We start from the raw sequence: 24,785 nt of genomic DNA on the forward strand, positions 1-24,785 counted from the left end.
CTTCTTTTCCTCTCTACCTCCCCCTCTCTATCCTTCTCTCTCTACCTCCCTCATTCTATCCCTCGATCTCTACCTCCAGCTCCCTCGCTCGGCCACCCCCTCTCTACATCCCTCTGTGCCTCCCCCTCTCTCCCTCCCCTCTGGTGAAACAAGTGCTGTGTAACAAGGTTAAATGCGTGTGTGTATTTAAACTGATTTAATGCTGTCGTGAGTCACATGCCAGTGGGCTTATAGGTGTCTGTTTGGGGGGCTTACAGATGGCGTGCTAGAGGATCCTCCAGGTCTAATACAGGGACATGATGGAGCTCTCCCTCTCCCCTCCCCAGCCTCAATGCCTCATTACACACTCCTGGGTGTGTGTCTGCCTCCAACGCCATGCCCACGCCAGCTGTCCCCTCGCCAGAGACACAGGAAACAGTTCTTCCCCTCTTCTCCTTTCTCCCCTCCCCTCTGTTAGCTTTACCCCCCCCCATCTCCTATATCTCTTCAATCCCCTCCCTCTCTATCTCTTCCAAACCCACTCTTAATTGTACTCCCTCTCTCCAGTCCCTCTCTCAATTCACCCCCCCCCATCCTGTTCCCCATCTCAGCAGGTGTGCCGTCTACACCAGGCCACCTCCGCTCTCTGCTCTGACCTGTATAATGAAGCTGTGTAACTTCAATGGGAGGTGAGTGTGCTTTCTAGGAAGGTGCTCAGGCTTAAGTGCCATGGCAAATAGGACTGTGGAGTACCCAGTCTGAGGGCCATTGAGTGGCTTAACCACTCAGGGGAAAATACCCGACCGATAGCCTTCTCTGTGACTCCCGCTGCTCTGATGGCAGGCCATAGGGTGCAGTGGAGGGCTCTGGTTACGGCCCCCGCATTGTGCCTTACGGCGCATGAATATGCATGAGACTGCATCTGCCAGCTTTTAAAAGGGGGTGAACCTCCAGGCCTAGGGCTGGCGTCCACATAGCTAGTCTGAGGGCTGAACTGTTGTTTTCAGTGTGGCTAGAGACCCATGAAATGAGCGGACAAGCCTTGCTGCCTGGCACATGGGCTACGCTCCACAATGCAGATGCTTACCCCGGGCATTCACCGTGTGCTTCGCCTGTCTGGAAATCTGAATGAAAATAGCTGCTGTGCTGAATGAGATGAGTTTCGGTTTGTCGTTTATCTAAGCCCTTTGGATGAAGGGTGCTTTGTCATTCAAGCTTGATCAACTGTGGCATAGGTTGGAACTGGGACGATGCCCGCTCCGGCTAGCTGCAGGCCCAGGGCATGTCCCCGTGGCTGCCCTGGTGCCAGACCCAACCATGGGGTTGGAATGGACCGCCAGTCTGCCTTTCAGCGACCCTCTACAAGCGTGACTGGTTAACAATGGGCCTCAATATGGGGACAACAACACAGAGAGGTGAGGTCAGCACCAGATCTTCTACAGTCCTGCTTTAAGACCAACCCGGCTCCAAGTCTGTGCCAATACGCCCCCTTCATCCCTGTAACCTCTGACCCCTGATTCCGCCTTCCTCACTTTCCTCAGTGTCTAACAGCCTCGCTTCCCCTCCCTCAAACCACCGCCCTCCCTCCCGTCCTGCGCTCCAGTCAAAGGCTTCTCTCTCGCTGTCTGTTTCCACATTATTGATTTCTCTCTCATCTCATTCACGGTCCTCAGGGAGCCCCAACTCAGGGCGGAACAGACTAGAGAACACAGCTCCTCTCATCCAGATTCGGCAAAATATGAAAAGGAAACACAACTCTCTCTTCCCTTCCTATCTCCCCACAGCCCATCCCCACTAGCGATTTCCCCCCAGCCTCCCACAGCCTCCCACAGGCTCCACCAGCCTCCCTGCCCTAATGAACGGAGGGAGCTGCCATGCCAAAGGGGGCAGAGGGTGTGGGGGAGGTTTCTTTACAGATGGGCTGCAGCCAATGTCTGAGACTGGCACACCTGTGGACATGGCCTCAGCAGGGAACCCCCATGCGACCAGCTTCAGTGGCTTGTTGACAACCAGATGTGGGTAGATTTGCATGGTCATCCATTTTCCGTCAAATCAAATACACAGGTAACCAGGTAAGTCCATTGAGAACCAATTGTAATTTTCAATGATGATCTGGCCAAAGGCATTTCATTGTAAGATAACACAAGTCAACACAGAATAACATAAATAATGTAAAAAAGAAAAAGAAAAAAACAATAGGGTTTATCATCTATTTCTTTCTTTCTAACAGTATTACTTTCCCATGTATCATCAGCCATTCTCACCATTAAATCGATTTTAATGGTGGATGAAGGAAACTACAGAGCTCTTCCTTTCCATCAGGATGCAAATGCTTGTTTAGAAGGGCAGATCTTTCCTTACACTGTCTATTTGTTTCCAGAGAGAGCCTTCGCTCGGGAAGTAATAACTGTGCTTGGAGAGCAGCTGTTTGCTGTTGTAATCCCAGCCACAGCACCTTTCTGTCTGTGTCCACCTGACCACAAATGGCTCTGCAAATAATCAACCAAGACAAGAGAGACCCGTACATGTGGAGCCGAGCAACTCTAGGAAAATGACAGGACAAAGAACATAGAACATTTATCTTTCATTTCCTCAACTAAAAGAGAAAATAAACAGAGATCTTCTTCAGGGTTGATTTTGGCCAGTGGTCCCCCTTCATTCTTGAGAAGAGATGGTGTCCACACATCACTCTCTACCTCGATGTGAGGAACTCTCACAGTTCAATTCGAACCCCTCTGTCCTCTAAAGTGCAACTAAACTAAAGTACCACAATCCATTAGATCATAGGTCCTGAAGGTGTTTGGTGCTGATTGTGACAGCTGACTTGGCATTAGCATTTGCCATCAGATAATGGTCCATGTGTTTCTTCTCATATGAGCTTGATTTGAATGTCAATCATGTCCATAGATCCAACCAGGAGGTCACGTGAGTCAACATGTACGAGTACCCATTCATTTACCTGATCACGTATGTCAGCATCACAGGCTACCAGGCGGTCCGCAGATGTTGCTAGAGCGAGATTACACCAGGATATCCATGCAGACGATGCCTCCACCTCCCCGGGAAAAGCTAGTGCGACGCCGGTGGGGGCTTCACGGTCAAGGCACAGTACGGTGTTATGAAAGAGTGCCGTAGACCACCATGGAGGCTCCTGTACATTCTACGCCGTGCCTGTCGTTCCAACCCAAACCCCTGGTCAGCGTTTGGATTTTCTCTGCAATGTGATTTTTTAAAGGCAGTGGAGTTTAATCCCAGAGAAGCAAATATAAGTTCAACGGACTCCCACAATGAACAGATAAGCGTGTTCCGTGGCTGGCTGTCCCAATTTGAGACAGACAGGCCACCAACAGGCAGAGCTGTCTCTCGACTCTCCATCTGATACGAGTAATGATTTTCGAATGTGCCCAGCAAACCACTTTCTTCTCATGCTCTGCACTTTCAAAATGCCACAGAGCTTTTTTTCCTTTCTCCCTCACCGGTGTCTGTGGCAATTATGCTGTGTGAGCGTGGCGATAATGCACGGTGTAAGGGTTAACGTCACCGACTTCAAAGTAGCTAACACAGAGGAAAGGTTAATCCTCCTGCTTGTTGTCAGCTAGGATTCTGCGCCCGGAGATACATCGTGTTTGAACATCTGGATCCCGAGGTATTGCCCAAAGAACTCCTCTAGAGAAGAGCGTTCCCGACAAAAAGGGCCTGTCTTGCACGCGATGCGGCCCTTCTGGGCTAAACACGCCTCCCCTCACCGGACCTGAGGGTTTAGCAGTCGGGGGAGAGGAGGGGGGGAGGGCTCTCCGGCAGCTGCTCAGGGGGGGCGAGAGGAAGGAGGAAGGCGGGAAGGGCTTCCGTTTGAAAGGCCTTTCTCTCATTCTGTCAGCGGCACCAAGCAACCGTTCCGACCCCAGCGTAAAACCCCTGCCTTGAAAGGCCAGGACAGACCAGCACATTATCATGTTGTCCACCGGCGGCTTGAATTAGGACACGAGCTGCGTATGACTTATCCACCAAATGATTCCCTCAACGATGTTCCCTTCTTAGAGTGGCTCATTACTTGTGCTTGGGTACGGATAAGCAGGTGGGCACAAAAGCAATTAAAAACTGCCACATCCTCTTACTAAGACATACCAGGAACAGATGTACAGTTGTAGAGATGTATTACATCCCAGTGATTCCCAACCGTTTTTTGGGGGGTTTCTGTACCACTAACTAAGTTTTTCTCTTCCCAGAGTACCCTTGAAGGACACGCCAAATTAAAAGTTTCTTGGAAATAGGATAAAATACGGTGCTAACCAGTGCAGTCTTCATAATGTTGAACAAAGCCTATAGTCTCGAGTGTTCTAAGTACTCCCTGTGGATAGGCCAAGTACCTACAGGGGTCCATGTTTCCCTGGTTGGGAACCCCAGCTTCTCTACGACTTGAACTGTTCGTCATGATGTTTTCTGCTCCTCCGAAATGTGCCTGGTCTGAAGCTCCGTCCATTCATAACACAAGGACTGCATCAGGAACGAACACCAAACGGGTTCATGCAATAATGTAATCACATCATACTTGAACAGTGTTAATTCACATTCCGATGAACGATACGCAACTCAAGTGTATCGCTCTGATTATATTGGCAGCAAAGCTGTATAATGGTATTGAAAGAATCGCCGCCTCAGCTGAAATGCACAATTGGTCAGCTTAACTGCATAGCAACTCGGCCGTGGTTTACATGCCTCCAAGGACTGAGAAATCCATGTGAAGGAAGGTGAAAGACTGCTTCCTCGGATGCAGTTTTCTAGTCACCTACATAACCTCTCTCGTGACCCTCTCATCTTGACTGAACTTCAACTAATCCCCCTGACTGGGACAACCTGTCCACCTGACCGTTATGACCCGCCCAGCGACCCTCTGCTATCGATTTGCCATTGATCTGTGTGTGTGTGTGTTAGTTCCACATGGGAGAGCTGGTCCGTGTGGTTCAGACTGAGCGTGAGGTGGGACAGGTCAGGGGCACGATGGCAGCACATCAGTGGGTCACTACAACACCGGAATGACCCCAAGTGCAGGTGAATTTGCACATCTCGCCCACGGTGGGCTTTCCCTTCGAAGCTCAGCGCAGATGCAGAATCCGAGTAGATTGGAAAGACCCTGAAAAAAAGCATGCAGTGTGAGTCCCGGTTGGGTGATGAGGTCACTGCGTGGTCTTGGACTTCCATGTTGTAGTTGGCTGACTGAGTAAAAGCTGACCGGGATGTTTGGGTCGGTGCCTGTATTTGTAGATCTGACGGGTTCAGGCTTTGACCGCCCAAGCCGAGCTGGAGTTGGATATTGCCCGGCAAAATCTTAAAAAAAAAAAAACACACAGCCGGAGGGATGCTTTGAAGGGATTTAGCGCTAGTGTCCATGTGCCAGGCAGCCTGCAATCAGGCTTTACAGGAAACAGCTGGCTTGCGCCACCTCACAGAGAAAGACACAGGCTTTACATTCAGCAGACTGATGAGCAGGTTAGCCTGTATCACACTCCGCAACACAGCATAAAGGGCGTCTGATTCAGATAGCAAATACATTGTTCTGTAGTCTCCTTAGAGGGTTGTGTGTGACTGTCTTAGCCTCCTGTCCGGTACTGGCACCTGGAGAGTGTACAGCTCCATAAATGATGAGTGTTGGTCCTCCTGCCCTGGGACTGGGCTGGGCCGTCCGTTATTGATGATGTCGGGGAGCAGAGGAGCGCAGCTCCCACACTGCCATCTGTTCTGTCCTGTTCTGTTCTGTGGCATCTCAGGCTTGATGATGGCCACCACTGTGGTGTGAATGCTTCATAAATATCACACCATGGGGGAGGATGTGTGTGTGTGTGTGTGTGTTTGTTTGTGATGTACAGAGATTGACAGAAGAGAGAAGGGTGTAAAATGCCTTGCAGGGAGAACAGTACAGCATCTAACAGTTGTACTGCATTTATTGGTGGGGTAACGTGAGGTCATGTGAGGTGTCATGAGTTCACATGAAACATTGACCTGTCAGTAGAGTTGTGAGACATCTTTGAGTTTCTCATTGAATCCCCAAACTAGGCTGCCTATGAAAGCACAATGTAAAAGCGTCTGATATATGCACCTGCTGAATCCACCAGACCAATCCGTGTCCTGTAGGTGTCTCGCTGCACTGTCATTTGATGTTTACTGTCCATTCATTTGCATAAAGTTCATTCGCATTTACAGCATGCCTGAGACTGAAAGTACTACTGCAAGAGAAAGACAGAAAACGATTCTGTGAAAATACTACTTGTGAAAAAAAGAGGGAGGAAACGTAACTGTAAAAGTCGTGCCTTGAGTGCACCCCCGGGACAGGCCCCTCCGTCCTTCACACAGTGGCAGTCTGCTGTCCTTGCTGTGGGCTGGGACACAAGGTGAGCGCTGGAGCAGAGCTCCGGGATAGGGCCTGCAGGAGAGGGGGATGAGTGAGGGGGATTTTCTGGCTACTCCCTGAGCACTGGGGATAATGAGGCTAACTCTAGAACACAGTCTTTATCTGTCGGAGCCACCCGAGGTGAAGACAGACAGGTCAGGCAGACACGCAGACCCACAGACCACAACATCCCGTCAGAGACTGGGTTAGGGATGGGATTAGGACGCTCTGTAATAATCCCACCGTCCCCCATTCTCCTCTGCTAGAGGAGATAAAGCTGGAGGAGGGGAACCTTTTCCCAATAATAACCCCCGTCTTTCCCTCCTTGTTGACTTGTAGACAGCAGACCTCCCAAAGCACACTGGTGTCTCTGACAGAAAACAAATGGATTGTGTGCCCTCTCTGGTTCAATCTACAATGCTCCAGAGGGAGGGAATGAGAGAGAGAGAGAGAGAGAGAGAGAGAGAGAAAGACAGAGAGAAATGAAAACCCACCAGTGCCTTACCAAGGAGAAATATTTTTCCAAGTGTCTGGCCCTGGATGCAATGACACAGCTGTTGTCTCTCGCTTTCTTTCACCTCCGTCCAGATTTCCTCAATCACTCAAAAAGCCATATCACACATCTAAATGTTTACTGGAATGGAAAGACAAAGCAGATGTTATCTATTTCTGCAATGAGTTAAGTAAGATTGGGGCAATTCTTTGTCAGTGAAGTTACAGAGTAAACCAAATACGTGGCCCGGAGGGTTACAGCATGCAAACACGTCTGCATGTCATAACACGAGAAAGACCTTGAGTAACCTGGAACACTTGGTAAAGTGAGGCGATCACCATACGTGAACGCGCATGATCTCATCACAAATGGGTTTCCCATTTCATCGACCTTGTTTTCGTTGACATTAATCTGAGTAACAAGACGTGTTTTGTCTAAAGCAATTATTCACTTTGTAATGCTTTAAGTCAAACGTTGTGTGCACGTTAGCATCCGTTAATTTGAACTATTTTTCAAGTGCACTGGGAGAGAAGAGAGAGAGGGAGAGAGGGAGAGAGGGAGAGAGGGAGAGAGGGAGAGAGGGAGAGAGGGAGAGAGGGAGAGAGGGAGGTGGACGAGCAGTTCAGATAAGATAAATGCCCTGTCTCCAGTGATGACAGAGACGAAGTGGCTACTCCTGAGAGGACTGGCTGATTGGCCAGTAGGATGTCTCCAGAGCAACTGTGAAGGTGACACTCGAACCAAGAGGTTCCATTAGATCCTACTGTTAGGAACCTGTCACCTCCTGTCCTTTAATGTACAGCTGGTCACACATCCAGAGTGAGAATGTGGAGCCAATCTCACACGACCACGGCTGTTAGTGTTTTGCTTAGATGTGAGAGAAATATCACAAGGAAGCCCATTGTATGTCTGCTGAATTACCCCTTTGTCCCTTGCTCAGTAAAACACCTTTTACCTTGGCAACCTCAACGCTCCCCACACACACACACACTCAGGAAATCCCCTACTAAAGTGACGCACATTTTCACAAACACTTCCCAACCAGCGAACCTGAGGAACACAGTCAGAAACTAAGCCTATAGTAGTTACATTGTGAGGAGATATCAAATCACACATATTTAGTTAGGTGAAACACAAAACCTGACACAACTGAAATGTTTAGCTAGCCTAGAGCTCTGTTGGGCTTTTTGGACATTCCTGCCCTATTTAGCCACCCCTTCTTATCACTGATGATCTACCCCCTCAGGAAAGAATGGCTCTGGAGAAAGGCTGAGTCAGCTGAAGACAGAGTGGCAGCTCCCTTCCATTTGACTGGCCCTGGCCCTGGGCCACAGGAAGCCAGCGATGGCAGCAGACAGATGACATCATCAGCCTAATCTCAATGGGTAAGTAAAGCCAGGGGGCATTGAGTTGAACTGGGCTCACTTTAATTGATGCAACATTTGTTCATTAAGAGCTCTGTATGTGTCCCGATTCCTCAGATTCCCTATCTGCATATCCCCTGCCATTGTCAATTCAGGCCTGCTGTTCAATTTCCACGCCCCATTGAAAGGCAATTTTCAAGGGTAGCACGAACAGCAGAGTCCCAGCTTGAGATGTGAGCCTGTGTCATTGCTGCTGCAATGAAGAAATATCACCAGCAGTAGAGGAGCCCGTAAAGAGAGAAGCGGACACATCTGAGCCAGAATATAGGTGTCACAACCTAATAATACAGGTTGTGTTTCGTGTGTGTGTGTGTGTGTGTGTGCGTTTGTGTGTGCGTGCACCTACACACCAAAATCTGGATGAAGGGTTGTCTACTCAGTCTGAGTGGTAAAGGATGAGTTAGGGGGCGTAGAAAAGTAGGAGGGAGTCAGGGAGTGAAACTGGGAGTATATGAGAGACAGCGCTGCATTAGTGTGATGTATGTGTCAGGGAGGTGGGAAGGGAGGATATGAACGCAGATGCATGTTTAGCTCCTTCCCTCCCAGACAAAGATGAGTGACAGGCCAACGGGCCAGCCAGCATGGCTCAAATCCAGCCTCGGGCACAAACCAAAAGACATCAACAACCCTCATCTAGAAGATGTACCAAATCGTCATTTTGTGTGTGGCAGTCCTGATTCTGACCAGTGATAAGATTATGTAACTTTAATGATGCTGGGGGGGGGGGGGAAGAGGGGAGAGATGAGGAGCAGTGATGTGTTCTCAGAGGGTGTGGTCTCAGCAGGAAGTCAGCCCCCGTCACATCCACAAGTGCCTGCCTGCCTCCACCCACACCTTTGCTGCCTGATTGAGGTGTGGGGTGGAGTGAGTGAAGGCATGGATGGGGAGGGAACAGGGGTGTCGCCCTGCATTACAGACTCACTTTTTAGGTGGATGAACCTCCCCCCACCCTCCAGCGATTGAGATGTCACACCGGCACCTTGCCCAGAAGTGACTGGAGGCGATGGGACAAGCAGAGTGGGGAGGGCTCTGGGTAGTAGAACTGCTGACATGGACAGTCTTAGTAACGCATGAATGTGTAACAGTAAGAAATCACTGTGTTTCCAGGAATGAGATAAGAGCCATGTTGTGTGTTGGGATTGCTCCGTCTACCATCAGTGTACCAACAAAGAAGGGACAGTCTCTCCTTTGTTTCTGGGTCCAGGGTTGGGTGTACCAGGTATTACAAACATAATCCCATAATTTACCACCACATCAATACTTCTATTCTTCTACTATATCCAAACCATAAAGACCACCCCCACTGGTCAATAAGAGTAATCTGGACTCTACTGAGTTCCTGCTACGTGCTTTGAGGAAATCTGCTTTCATTCTCTCTCTGTTGTTTCCTCAGAGTAGTAGGAGAAAAACATGCTTCATTATTGCACTATATTTTAAAATGTGATTAAAGAAAAAACTATGTTACGAAGCATTTGCTGCTACTGTGTTTCCCCCCTTATTTTACCAGGTAAGTATGAGTGAAAACACATAGTCAAAGAATGACCTGGAAGCAAATATGGTCAACTACATTGTCAATTCAAACTAGCCACCTTTTTGATTACTGGTCAATTGCTCTAATCAATAGGACACCAGTCCACTCTTTGAAGAGAGAACATACTGTAGGTGGTGGTAGTCAAAGCCATTGAGAATAAAACAGTTGATTGGTGATAATGTAACTGACATACTGGAGTTGACGTCAATACTTTCAAATATATTCTCAAATGGTTTGAAAAATGCTTAAATTACGGCTAATGTACACTCACCTAAAGGATTATTAGGAACACCATACTAATACTGTGTTTGACCCCCTTTCGCCTTCAGAATTGCCTTAATTCTACATGGCATTGATTCAACAAGGTGCTGAAAGCATTCTTTAGAAATGTTGGCCCATATTGATAGGATAGCATCTTGCAGTTGAGGTAGATTTGTGGGATGCACATCCAGGGCACAAAGCTCCCGTTCCACCACATCCCAAAGATGCTCTATTGGGTTGAGATCTGGTGACTGTGGGGGCCATTTCAGTACAGTGAACTCATTGTCATGTTCAAGAAACCAATTTGAAATGATTCAAGCTTTGTGACATGGTGCATTATCCTGCTGGAAGTAGCCATCAGAGGATGGGTACATGGTGGTCATAAAGGGATGGACATGGTCAGAAACAATGCTCAGGTAGGCCGTGGCATTTAAACCATGCCCAATTGGCACTAAGGGGCCTAAAGTGTGCCAAGAAAACATCCCCCACACCATTACACCACCACCACCAGCCTGCACAGTGGTAACAAGGCATGATGGATCCATGTTCTCATTCTGTTTACGCCAAATTCTGACTCTACCATCTGAATGTCTCAACAGAAATCGAGACTCATCGGACCAGGCAACATTCTTCCAGTCTTCAACTGTCCAATTTTGGTGAGCTCGTGCAAATTGTAGCCTCTTTTTCCTATTTGTAGCGGAGATGAGTGGTACCCGGTGGGGTCTTCTGCTGTTGTAGCCCATCCGCCTCAAGGTTGTGCGTGTTGTGGCTTCACAAATGCTTTGCTGCATACCTCGGTTGTAACAAGTGGTTATTTCAGTCAAAGTTGCTCTTCTATCAGCTTGAATCAGTAGGCCCATTCTCCTCTGACCTCTAGCATCAACAAGGCATTTTTGCCCACAGGACTGCCGCATACTGGATGTTTTTCCCTTTTCACACCATTCTTTGTAAACTCTAGAAATGGTTGTGCTTGAAAATCCCAGTAACTGAGCAGATTGTGAAATACTCAGACCGGCCTGTCTGGCACCAACAACCATGCCACGCTCAAAATTGCTTAAATCACCTTTCTTTCCCATTCTGACATTCAGTTTGGAGTTCAGGAGTTTGTCTTGACCAGGACCACACCCCTAAATGCATTGAATAATGGCATTAGATAATGGCATTAATGAGAAATTGAACAAGTGTTCCTAATAATCCTTTAGATGAGTGTATATGGGCGGGCATTCTGAATCCTTCACCACTGGGAAGGCACTGCACTGCGTTTTGGTTGGATTCATCTCTTTATCCCATCGTTAAATCTAGAAAAATCTGAACTTCATGGAGCCTTTCTTTGACAGTAAAATATAGCAACAATATCCTATTTGTCAACACCGATTCGTGATTTAACACTGGTTTAAATTGCGCAGAATACTGAATATGTGAATTCAAGTTCTTACACTACCCAATGGCGAAATAAAAAATAACGTAGTAAATGCTATGTATGGTGCAGTCTTTTGAATGTATCAAAAAGACATGGGTGTTAGAAGTGAAAGTAATCTAAAATGAACACACAGAAAAGTGTGTTACACATTTTCATTTAATCCAGAGGATTACGTTACCATTCATGTGACTTTATTCAGTAACAGTTTACATTGCCAAGTAATCCCCTAACCATGTCTGTCTGTGATGTGTGCATTAATGTAAACAAAGGATCAAGAAGATCCATGCCAGACAGGTGAAGAAAATAGGAGGGCAAATGTCAGAGGCTCTTTGTGTTAAATTTGAGTGTTGATGATCAGTGGATGTACGTGTTCGAGTGTAGATGTCTTAGGGGATGTTTGTGTTAGAGTTTAGATGTCTTATTGGAGGCATAGCGTATAGTTTAGTAGATAAAGGGAATGTAGATGTCTCAGTAGATGTTTGTGTTAGAGTGTAGATGTCTTATTGGATGCATAGCGTATAGTTTAGTAGATGGAGGGAATGTAGATGTCTCAGTGGATGTTTGTGTTAGAGTGTAGATGTCTTATTGGATGCATAGCGTATAGTTTAGTAGATGGAGGGAATGTAGATGTCTTAAGGGATGTTTGTGTTAGAGTGTAGATGTCTTATTGGATGCATAGCGTATAGTTTAATAGATGGAGGGAATGTAGATGTCTTAGTGGAGGTAGAATATATTATTATGTTAAAAGGTGGGAGGAGGTATTTTTGTGATGATCATGTCAGTTCAGTTCTGACATCACAGACTAGGGCATCAGAAGGCCTCATCTCTTATTAATGTCCTTGTACAGCAGAGAACAACGCACGTTTACACCAAGGGGGAGATAAAAAATGGAATGTGTGTGCGTGCGTGTGTGTGCACACGTGCATCACAATATCCAATACGGGGGGCGGGGGGGGGGGGGGGGGGGGGGGGGGGCGACTCCCCCTTAGAGCTGACTTGGTGAAGCGTGAAAGAACACGCGTCAAAATGGGTGTGGAGAGGAGTGTCATGTCAGATCGGGCTGAGGGGTTGGCGCCTGTTAACCTTCCAGGACAGCCAGACACATCATGGAGTGTTAGGGCCGGACAGAACAACCAACCCCCAGATCCTTTCACTAAAGACTGTCCCAATTCTCCCCTCCCAAATAATACTAACAAGCTGCGTGTGCTCATTGGCAAGGGCTTGAGGCAAAACCGCCATGAACGTACACTCGGAACGCCAGCCTCTGAACACCAAAAGAAAATGAATGCATAATAACGAGAGGGCGGATCAAAGTTTGGTTGCTGGCTCTGGCATTGGTTAATAATTCCCTGTGATGAGGCGGGTTGATGTGGCTGTCACTCTGGCAACGCCTGTCTCACCACACAAGAGGCTTTATAACGTTGGCACACATAGTTATTTTGGTTGCTTACTTATTCCTGTATACACATCCACAAATAGCCAGTTACAGTTGGATGTAGACTGAACTGAAGACTACACATTAACCACAACAGCCTTTCCCTCTCAAAAGCCATAATTTCATACTGATGCACGTGAAATTATATTTTCTGCAAGCAGGGAAGTCAGTCCTGGTCAGGGACAAGGCTGTGAAGTCAATAAGTTATATTTATAACCCACACAAAAGGAGCCAACAGTGTATAACACACATGGGGGAACGTGTTCCCATCGCGTGAACAACATAAATACAACATTTCATCACACCTTTCAAAACTAATAAGGGCTTGAGTTGACCTGGAAGAGCCCCTTTCCAGGTGATTAAATCCCAGCTAAGCCCTGTCCACATTGACGCAGGTGCGCTTTTTCACTGCAACTTGATGGTGCGTGGATGAGTCAGTCAGTCAGTCAATCAGTCGGGCAGTTGGTTGTCAGTCAGTCACTCAGTCAGTCGACAGCCTGTTTGCCGTGTTACCACTATGCGTGGTTTACAGAGCTCCCTCTAAACAGGTTCTTCAGTGCTTCTTCCCCAGCCCATGGCCTGCCTATTCATGTGTCTGTGTGTGTGTGAGTGAGCAGTCGGTTGACCAGGCTCACGATCCGTGACAGAGACGTGCGTGTGGGTGTCGGGGCCCAGACAGTCCAATACTCAAAGAGCAAGTAGTGGGATCCAGATTCACCATCCAGATTCACCACAGTCTTTCTGTCAGTGAGGCACAGCACCACACCAGAGCCCCGCCTGTCTGACTGTCCCGCTCACCCACAGGGATCTTCCTTGGTTTTGCCGTCCACACCAGACTCCCTAAATTCCACGATGACAACATGAGTCAGTTTTTTTTCCTGACATGTTTCAGTGATGAGTTAAGCCCGTTGGTTTCAACAAAGCTCACAGTGTGGGACCCGTACAATCCAGACGATTGTAACTACCCAGCTCACACAGACCGTTCCGCTCATGTCAGCCATACAGACAAAACCCCGCCCCTCTGGCCTATGGCACCCCGGAGGAACGAAGACAAAGCCCCTAGCCTGATTAACAGTATGAACCTATTTATAACACCTACATTAGGAACCAGAAGGTGGTTATGGTCTAGATTGTAGTCAGTTTATATTGTAAAAAATATATAGTGAAATATTTTCTGTCCTCCTGAGAAAACCTTTGAATCTCGTAACCTACCCTGCTGTACAGCATATACGGTAGCCCGTACTTTACACTGACCTCCGTCTGGTCGTAATGAAATAATCATTGATTATTAATCAAGACTGTTGTCACACACGGAGTAACCTAATCTGAGGTGTAATAGGGGATCCATTTCAGAGTGAAAGGACAAGAGAGTGAGAAGAGCTCCCCAATGTATCTCCACCTAGCAGCCAATTCTGTCTGCTGTAGTACCGATGCGTTCAGAAGCAGCCAGCGCCACTTAGCCTAATGAAAAACAAACACGGCTTTGCACAAGAGGGACAAACTGCTGGAAGTTTTGATTAAGCAATTTTCAGATGCATGTCGGTATGCATGTCGACTGAGACAGAGAGACACAGATAGAGATACAGAGAGAGGGGTGAATGAGAACGTGAAAACAAGTGAAAGTGAAAGAGAGTGAAAGGGAGTGTGAAAAAAAAAAGAGAGAGAGAGAGAGAGAGAGAGAGAGAGATAGCGACCAAAAGCGCCTGCCTGCCCGGTTAAGAGTCTGAGGAGATGGACGTAATCCCACTGTGTCTGGGACCAGGCCCATTATGTCAGAGGATTGTTTTAACAGGCTTATTGCACAATCCCCAATCCTATTTCCCCACACAGACAGACAAACACACAGAGAGTGAGAGACCTCACTTACAACAGATCTTTGTGTTTTTGGTATCAGTACTCAGAGGTGCCATTCTCTAGGACCCCCGTGCCTCTCTGACCCCGAGACAAGGGAGTTCTGGAAGGCTTCCATGCCCACTGGGTGTAATCCTTTAATTGTGACAACACATCGCTGTTCAATGGACAGACAGCCTACAGTCCTAGTACTCTTAATAATGAACACAGCACTGTAGCTGGAACAGACAGGACCCCCATTATGGCTCCCAGCCCATCCCTGTTCCCGGGGGACAATACTTGGGGTTAGATTGAGGGGGATGGGGGGGACTTCCAAATACATCTATTTGAATTCCTTAGGAACCTTTGGTGGCTCTAGAAAAGAATGTCATTCCTATTGTAGTCTGACAGCGGGTCTGGACAGTGGATGGACCCCTATTCAACCAAGAAGCTACGGTTAGATGCACACACACACACACACAGGTAGATAGACACACATACACACACACACCCCACCCTTCCAAGGGAATGAAAGGAGTTAGAGAGTCTTTGGGGGGTCTGAGCTAATGTAACCGTAGCCTTTTCAGGGCCCTTAGTAAGATTTGGTGGAGTTTAATACTACTGGCATGTATGTGATAAACGTTTTCTGAGTGAATATCAGTAGATGAGGGAACTGATGCAGTGACATTTTGAAATGACCCCCTGGTAGAAAAGTCCTCCGATAGTAGATGGTTAGTACATATACCTTTTATTTAAATGTTCAAAAGCATGTTTGGATAAATCATTGATGTTGACAGATCATAACCAGAAGGGAAAATCCAAGAACAGAAAAGGATACTTGGTTCAGTAAACCTCAAAGTAATGTGAGCTAGATGTAATGCAGTATATTATAGATTTTTAACAATGGATAAAAATCTGCTCTGTTTGAAGCAAGCATGATGAATATTTAACATTACTGTCACTGAGTTTAACCTGTACATGGACAATCACCTAATAGTGACTATAGCCTTCTGTTGGCTTAGTTTTAAGCTACAGGTTAACATTAGCTGGCTAGCTAAAGGCTAAAGTGGTTTTTCAGGCTGTAATTATGTGCATGTAGTACACCGTTTGGTGCTGACTTCGCAAGCATATGAAACATTTAATAATGCCAGTTGCACTGTCTCTTCATACAACTAACCTTTAATGTTACAGCTATGCTGGCTTCTAGAGCTGCAAACGCTGGCTAACGGCAGTAGGCAAGATAAGTTCTGGAAGGGCTTCAGTTCATTATGTATTATTACACAGTTTGGTTTGTAAACTAAGTTAACTAGTTGGCCAGCAATGTTTCTTCGGATGCAAGGTCGATTTTGTCAAATTTGTCTGTCTGTAACAGTAAGCTTACTGGTTTGCAGTTTAAGAAGGCGGACCATAAAGTCATAGCACATAAGAATGTAATGTATGAAAACATCACTTTAGCATTATGGCTATGTTTGTAGTAAGTTGAAGGCAAATCTTTACAGAAATCATCACAATATTGGTTGTGGAAATCAAGTCTTACGGCTTGGTTGTCAACATGCCTTTTAGATACCTTTTAGATATAAAACAAATAGGTGGTAAATAATTCGCAGCATAGTCAAATTGGCAGGTTTTAGGCTTAGCATGAAAGAGGATTCATTAACTCATTCCTCTTCTAACAAGCTGGGTAACACTCAGGATAAGTGATCCTTCAACACTCATACCTCCATGCTCGTGAGGCAACACTTGAATAACATGACGGCAGAAACGGTTTAAAATATATAAACACAAACATTTTCTTTCTCCACAGCAACCAGAGAAATCGATCAAGATGTCAGTTGTTTGAGGAGCGAAACACCGGGGGAAATGGCAACAACACAACTCACCTGTGTGACCTCAGCGTTCAGCCACGTTCTCTTTTACACAGCCAATCTCATCGGCAGCACTAAGAGCCTGTATTAGAGGCTTCCTTCTCTGCAGTCGAACAATGTAAAGCTCTTTTGTCCAGTTGCCACCTGCTTGGCCCATGCTGCCTGAAAGACCAGCAACACAGGTGGTACATCGTCTTAATAGCAGAAGACAACCAAACAAGGCCACACAGAATGTCCTTTTGCGGAAACAGAAACAGTTCATCAATATGATGTGTGTCCCCACTCATTCGCTCACACACTCAGTCGCACCTCAGACAATTAATACCACTAGATTAACCTCGACTATTGCCTTCATGTGACGTCCAGTGTGATAGAGCACAGCGGTTCACTGTGTATCTAGCATGCCCCCGCAGGGATGGGAACACACCTATACACAAAACAATATCCTGGATTTTAACTCTGCCATCCTGACAGGGACACTGGCCTCTGTCATTCTATTGAACGAGCCGTCCCTCCAAATAAGACAATATAGTTTGACGGGTGCTTTTAAAATCAATGTGAAGGCTTGTTCCTCGCATGACCCTCACTGACCTCTGTCAGTCCCGCACCTAACCCGAGATACAATATCCCGAAGCAGACGCGCTCGCGCGCGCACGCACGCGCTCGCGCGCGCACGCACGCGCTCGCTCACAGGCGCACGCACGCGCTCACAGGCGCAGACTTTAAAAGAGAAATCTGAAGTGACATGAAGACAGACAGTGACCCTGAGCAGGGGATAGGGTTGCTGACAGGAGGGCCTCCTATGGGATCTCCAGAGGGCCAAGGGCCAGTCGTATCCATGGTAATCAGCTGCCCTTTCATCCTCCTCCATGGTTCTAATAAAGTCACAGCAACAGATAGCGGTTTCAAGACATGAGCAATGTGCAAATGAAGCATGACGAGTGCAGAACGGGGTGTCCTAGCTGGAGTACAGACTACTGCTTTTTGGTTCTCATGTCTGTGCCACCTGTGTCTAGCATAGAGATGGAAAGAGTTCTCCTCTGTGTATCTCCGCCAGTAGAACATATTTTCTACCATGGGCAATGCCATTAATGCCAAGTCCCGAAATCCTTGGTTGTGTTGGCATGACCCCAACAGGGTCATCAGGAAGGATCGGCCAATCAAGCTGGAAGTCCAACCCAATTAACTACATTTAAAGGGTGGATGTCTTTAATGGTAATTTCTGTGCTAGACTGTGTTTTCTCCCCATTAAGTCCTCTAACCATCTCTATGATATTAACTCAGTGGCTTGGCCTCTAGCCTGACTGTGACACAAAGCTGTCTGGGCAGACACACACAAGGTCGACCTTCTCCCAAACCATGGCTAAAATAAGAGCGGAAAAATACGGGGGAAGCCACAAAAGGCCACAGAAAGGTAAAAGAGCTACAGGACCTCTTGGCGGTCCCTTCCCCTACTCTCCAATGGTCTTTTCCCTATGTCTGTCTCTCTCTCAGATATGGCTGTGGGCCCCTGAGGTTTCTGAGGTCTCCAGTGATGCCAGAATCCAGTTGTCTTTGGAAGGCCACTGTGCTATGAGGTCTGTGTAACCAGCATAATACGTTGCTTTTTTCTTCTCCCATTAACCAGCATCCCACCACTCCTCCTACACAAGGCCGCTTTGCCAGTCAGAGAGACAGGCTAGAGTTCCCATGAGCTCGCTGGCTGCCACAGGGGACCCAGAAGTCATTGAGGTGACACAGTGGCATGGCATTCAGTCATTAAGCCTGGATGGGCCCCGGTTGGAGGAGTCCCTCTGTCTCATCTCTGCTCCGGACAGCCAACACAGTTCTCTGCAGTGCTCCAAGATTATGACCATTTATAACAGTTCATGCTGCCGCACTGCAGAGTCCGAGCCATCTCTTACAGCAACTCCTCAAACTAGAGCTCCCATCAACCTTTTCCATCCAACAGCATAGCCTCAATGGAGCAAACGCTACCTACAGACCATGCTTTACAAGCTCTGACATGCCAGAGTGCCCTGCAGTGACCCCTGGACATCCAGTCAGTGATCCCAGACTAACTACCCCTGGCTCCAGGCTCAGGTTACCCCCCATCCCCCAACCCTGGTCAGCTCCTGCTCCCACAGGAACTCTGACAGCTCCAGCGCCTACGACACAATTGATTTACCCTTCTGAAAAACACCTACCTGTTGTTAGAAGCTTTACATTAGGCGAACGGGAGATCATTTGCTTAATGCCAGCCTTTGAAGGAGGGAGAGGAAGAAAGGGAGAGATAGGAGAGGGAGAGCCATTACGTTAATGCATTTCTATCCCCTGCTATTGTCTTCCCAGCTGTACGGCCCCGGGGCAACGAATAGCAGCTCTACAGCTGCCTGGAGACGGCCCCTCTGTGAACCAGCGCCTACTGGAAAGGGCAAGCGTGCAGTAACGGTATCTCCGCCATAAAGGACCATGAACTCATAATGCTCCCGACTGCAACACTGACCGCAACCTTAAACACTGACCACTCCGACCATGACGGAGAACATGATGACAGGACGATTTTGGTTTCTGAAGCCATTAACTGGTACATTAGCCAGTTAATGGCTTCAGAAAGTGTACCTGAGTGGGGGTGAGGGGTAGGAGACAGGCAGTGCTATAGGAGAGTGGGGGTGAGGGGTAGGAGACAGGCAGTGCTATAGGAGAGTGGGGGTGAGGGGTAGGAGACAGGTAGTGCTATAGGAGAGTGGGGGTGAGGGGTAGGAGACAGGTAGTGCTATAGGAGAGTGGGGGTGAGGGGTAGGAGACAGGTAGTGCTATAGGAGAGTGGGGGTGAGGGGTAGGAGACAGACAGTGCTATAGGAGAGTGGGGGTGAGGGGTAGGAGACAGACAGTGCTATAGGAGAGTGGGGGTGAGGGGTAGGAGACAGACAGTGCTATAGGAGAGTGGGGGTGAGGGGTAGGAGACAGACAGTGCTATAGGAGAGTGGGGGTGAGGGGTAGGAGACAGGTAGTGCTATAGGAGAGTGGGGGTGAGGGGTGGGAGACAGACAGTGCTATAGGAGATGCAGCAGATGGAACTCAAAATAAAAGCAATATTAAAGAGTTTCCAGATCAATGACCCACATGCTGGTTATATTACCTTTTTCTCCTCTCCTCGTCCCATTCTCTTTTAATTCTTTTGCAGAAGACAAACAAAGAAGAAGAAAAAAAAAAAGAATAAGCCTGTGCTTGTTTTTCATACGTCTCCGAAAATTGAAGGCCTGTATTGTGATCAGCCGAGACCCACTCTAGGAAATGGGATTTGTCAAATCCAACATGGGGTGCTGAGTGTACGTGATGCTTGTTGGCTCCGAGGAAGACGGACGTGTGGCTCGCTGCTCACCGTCTATCATGTTCAGCTGCTGGACTGTGCCTTTAATAGACACTCTTCTGATTTATTCATTGTTTTCTGTCTGTGGTTCTCTTGGCCTTGTATAAATATCAGAAGGCAGTGGAGATACTAGTCATAGTGTTTTCTCTGGCTAAGTGAAAGTGGCGTTTTCCTTTTAAAAACAAGGTAATTTGCTCCCGTTCCTTGGTTCAGGGCTGTGATGAGACGTGTTTGTGCCTCTGTGTTTTATTTGAGGCAGGGTAGCAGTGCTTGTGGCTCTTTTAGGGCTCCTTGGACGTCTGTCCTAAAGCAAAACATGAATGTCAAATTCAAAACACGTATACACCACACTCTCAAACACCCAGTCGCACGCACACATACACGCTACAAATCCAAACAGGTCACTTGTTGGCATTCTGATCCCAGTGCCACCCACACAGGTTGTAGAAGAACCACCTGAGCAGTAGTTTCATATTAATGACGCGGCCCTTTAACTGTTTTGTTACCATGGCTACGGAGAGTCAGGGTACCCTCCCGGTGCCCAAACCTTTCCCCACGTTCCCAAGTTCATAAAACGTAATAGTCCGGTGTGCTGGAGGAAAAAGAAAAACACTTGACACACTCCATTATTTGCAGTTCCTGTGTCTCCCTACAGGCCATTACCCTCTCTGGTCTCTGCTACAGTAGCACCACTTGACTTTTTATGTCCACCCATTCAGCTGCACTGATGTGGCGAGGGCTCCAACTGCAGATTGCTTTTGGCACTTACGGCAGGTACGATGGTTGTCAAGATTAGCTGTACTTCCTCCTGGTGGCTGTAGAGGCTGGAGCTTTAGGAAGCCGTAAAGTCCTGCATCTGATCACCATTTGTATGTTAAATACTGGATACAACAGTTGGACCGGAAGGGCAGTCTGGAGAAGTTTTAGCTACAGAATGGTGGAACCAGGAGGAAACAGAATAAAAATAGAGGTGGACCTGAATATAAAGGACTTTTTAAATTGACAGAGCGCCATTTATATGCAGGGGAAAACCTCTGTCCCTGTTTCAGGCTAGTAGATGCAGCCAAAGTTGCAGAGATATCTATTTTTGCCTCTCCGTTTCTCTCTCCCTCTCAGTATCTCTTTTTCTGTTTCTGCTCATCTCACTCCATCTCTCTCAGTCTCCAACTCTCTGTCCCTCAGTCTCTCTCTCTCTCTCCCTTCTTTTTTTTTCCCTAGGGAGGATTAAAGAAACACAACACAGAGTTTAATCTCACACAGGAAATGGAGCTGTGGCTATGAATGTGATATAGGGACTTGGAGCTGTCGAGATGAAGAACACGTTATTTTATTGCCTCAGTAATCTGTTGCAGACGACTAATTCATTCATGAGGCCACGTTTCCGTCTGTACCACTTCTCCAACCCATAAGCCACCTTATTAAGACAGCAAAGCAGAGTGGCTTTGTAAAGATAATACACCCAAGTGCTTCTATTAAAAGCTCCTGACATACTTTGATGGAGTACAAATAAAACACAATTATCGGCTTTGCAAAGCCATTTGAAACGTGCCCCCGCTTTTCCAAACCACCCCAAGCACGGCCAGATAACAGCCAAATATGAATTTGGAGTTATGTCGTGACCTGTTGCTAACATCTCAAAACTGCATGATAAGGATATGGAAAACGCATGATAGCTAGTTTAAATGTAGCATTGGGACGTTGTTAGAAATGTTTCCCATAAACCCTGAGGCAGAGTAGAAGCACAGAGTTAATCTGACCAGCTGTTTTCTGTGCTCTAAATCACAAACAGTGAACTATTAACCTCTGTGGCAAGCAGCTGTGAAGTAGCGTCTACACCGATGGTTGGCATATGGTGGACTAAATGCAAGCACAATCCTCTCACATTCTCATTATTTCTCCTCACTGGGCTTTTCAAGACCCACTGTGAATGTGTATGATGCAGCGTTGCGCTGGGCTAGTCTATATGGATCTCGCAGGGCAAGCAGCGGAATCCTAATGCAGTAATAAGAGATGGTCTGGAGGCTGGGCTCAGAGGGTTAGAACGAGGGGACTCTAATTGGCAGGCCTGCACACTCAGCAGCGCTCCAATAAAGCGACCGGGCTCTTCCTGAGGACATGGCTCATTCTGACACACTGGCAGGCCCTTCCGGCTAGGCTAACCGACCGGGCACTCCCAGGCGTCACGTCTCTGGCTGTCCCTCCTCTGGTCTGCATAGAGGACACAATCTGGGGACAGCCATCCAGCCAGCCACCCAGATAGCACAGGGCGTTTACGTGCATACTGTCACAATGGGTGGTGTGTGTGTGGCTGGGGTGCCACGCCAAGCTGCGTCTTTCCGTGTGATTGTGATTGTGTGTGTGTGTGTGTGTGTGACAGAGGCTGCTTGGTGTTGTGGTGGTAAGCAGAGGCAACTGCTCAGAAAAACAATGACCCTCTGTCTATCTGTCTGTCTGTCCGTCAGCCAGCCTGTCAAGCCACCCTCAACCCCTCTGGCCACCGTTCCCTCCACTGTGTGGGCAGATAAACAGTCACAGTCGCTACGATCAAGGCTGTAGCTCTACAGCGCCGTCCCCCCGCGGACACACATTTAGGTCAATTAAACTACTGGCTGGATGAAACAGCCCTGCTCCAGTCCAACTATTCCTCCAGACGGTCCAAATCGGCTGACACGTGCAGGTGCAGAGGCGTGGTCAATGCCCTCCTACTCCCCAGCCACTCAGCCCCTCCATCAGGTGAGGGGTGAGGAGGGCGCCAGCGCCAACCGTTTGTCTCCGTTTCCTGGGAGGGCACGCATTAAATATACATGACCGGTAGACTGAGTTACGCCACCTGTGGAGGGGGGAGACCTTGGTAAACACACGGAGCTCTATTCTGTTTGAACAAATCAAAGCCATCAAACAGTCTTCTGCGAAGGACAGCGTATGGATTTCATCCACAGAAAGGTAGAAGTGGAAGGGTGTGGCAGTGGATGAAGGCAGACCCAGTGCCGGTTGATTAAATGTCATCCGTCGGAGCCATATGTGTTCAAACCGATTTTCAAGTAGAATGGCCGTGGGCTGGGGTGAGTGGTGATGCTAGCCCCTGTAGTGTTTTATTCTACTCTGATCAGAAGATGAGCCCCAGCACATAAGCCCCAATACATTTCTCCTTCCTCGTCCAAACTCTTCCCGTCAGACTGTAGCTGGCTGACGAGGCTTAACAAGAAAGGCCAGACAGGCCAAACACAGCCGGGGAAGGGTGGGGGGGCCAAAGCAAGATGACCTCCACGTTGCAATTTTGGCTGTGCGGTCTAGCTCATTGGAACAGGAAATCACAGCAGACAGAAAGGCAATAACAGCAGTGCTATCTAAACCATTACTCAAAAACAGCCCAGTGACTGCACTCCACACAGTGGAAAAGTAAGGAGTGTTTTGGGAAGGACGTTTGGGATCAGCTGCAGAGATGAAAGCATTTCTGAAGTTACTTGAGATATACCAAAATGAATTCATAGGAAGAAAGAATGGTGCCAAACCTGACAACCGTCTCAAATGCTCGGATTATACAGACAGAAGAGATAACATCTTAAGGCTACTATATGTATTGTTCAACAGTCTAGCTGGTAATGCACTCATACTGTAGTTCACCTATCATCTTACTGCTATTCAGTGGAACACAGGATCATCATCAGTATCTCTGTCCCAGTGTCGGTCTGTCCGTCTCAGTGTTTCAGTCAGTCTGTCTCAGTGTTTCAGTCTGTCTCAGTGTTTCAGTCTGTCTCAGTGTTTCAGTCTGTCTGTCTCAGTGTTTCAGTCTGTCTGTCTAAGTGTTTCAGTCAGTCTGTCTCAGTGTTTCAGTCTGTCAGTCGGTCTGTCTGTCTCAGTGTTTCAGTCAGTCTGTCTCATTGTTTCTGTCTGCCTGTCTCAGTGTTTCAGTCAGTCTGGCTCAGTGTTTCAGTCTGTCTGTTTTTGTGTTTGGGCCTGCCAGTCTCAGGGTTTCAGTCTGTCTGTATTAGTGTTTTAGTCTGTCTGTCTCAGTGTGTGGGTCTGTTAGTCTGTTTCTGTCTGTCTATCTGTCACAGGGTGTGGGTCTGTCTGTCTCAGTGTTTCAGTGTCTGTCTGTCTGTCTCAGTGTTTCAGTGTCTGTCTGTCTGTCTCAGTGTTTCAATGTCTGTCTATTTGTCTGTTTCTGTCTGTCTGTCTCTCTCAGTGTTTGGGTCCGTCTGTCTGTCTGTGTCAGTGTTTGGGTCTGTCTGTCTCAGTGTTTGGGTCTGTCTGTCTGTCTCAGTGTTTGGGTCTGTCTGTCTGTCTGTCTCAGTGTGTGGGTCTGTCTGTCTCAGTGTTAGGGTCTGTCTGTCTGTCTGTCTCAGTGTGTGGGTCTGTCTGTCTCAGTGTTTGGGTCTGTCTGTCTGTCTGTCTCAGTGTGTGGGTCTGTCTGTCTCAGTGTTTGGGTCTGTCTGTCTGTCTGTCTCAGTGTGTGGGTCTGTCTGTCTCAGTGTTTGGGTCTGTCTGTCTGTCTGTCTGTCTCAGTGTGTGGGTCTGTCTGTGTCAGTGTTTGGGTCTTTCTGTCTGTCTCAGTGTGTGGGTCTGTCTGTTTCAGTGTTTGGGTCTGTCTGTCTGTTTCAGTGTTTGGGTCTGTCTGTCTCAGTGTTTGGGTCTGTCTGTTTCAGTGTTTGGGTCTGTCTGTCTGTTTCAGTGTTTGGGTCTGTCTGTCTCAGTGTTTGGGTCTGTCTGTCTCAGTGTTTGGGTCTATCTGTGGGTTTCCCTCTCCTCTCTACAGTAGATATAATGACTGCAGATGGCTCCTATGACATACTGTGCTGCCTGGGGAATC

At 47.6% G+C, this 24,785-nt stretch overlaps 1 protein-coding gene across 10 annotated transcripts in view; it reads right to left on the bottom strand.

Moving 5' to 3' along the window:
- The window catches only part of vav2 (vav 2 guanine nucleotide exchange factor), a 168,938-nt gene that overhangs the window by 52,024 nt on the left and 92,129 nt on the right, over window positions 1-24,785 (bottom strand). The gene's annotated exons all lie outside the window — the stretch shown is intronic.

The sequence above is a fragment of the Esox lucius genome, chromosome 14 (genome assembly GCF_011004845.1).
Source record: "Esox lucius isolate fEsoLuc1 chromosome 14, fEsoLuc1.pri, whole genome shotgun sequence".
NCBI lineage: Eukaryota > Metazoa > Chordata > Actinopteri > Esociformes > Esocidae > Esox > Esox lucius.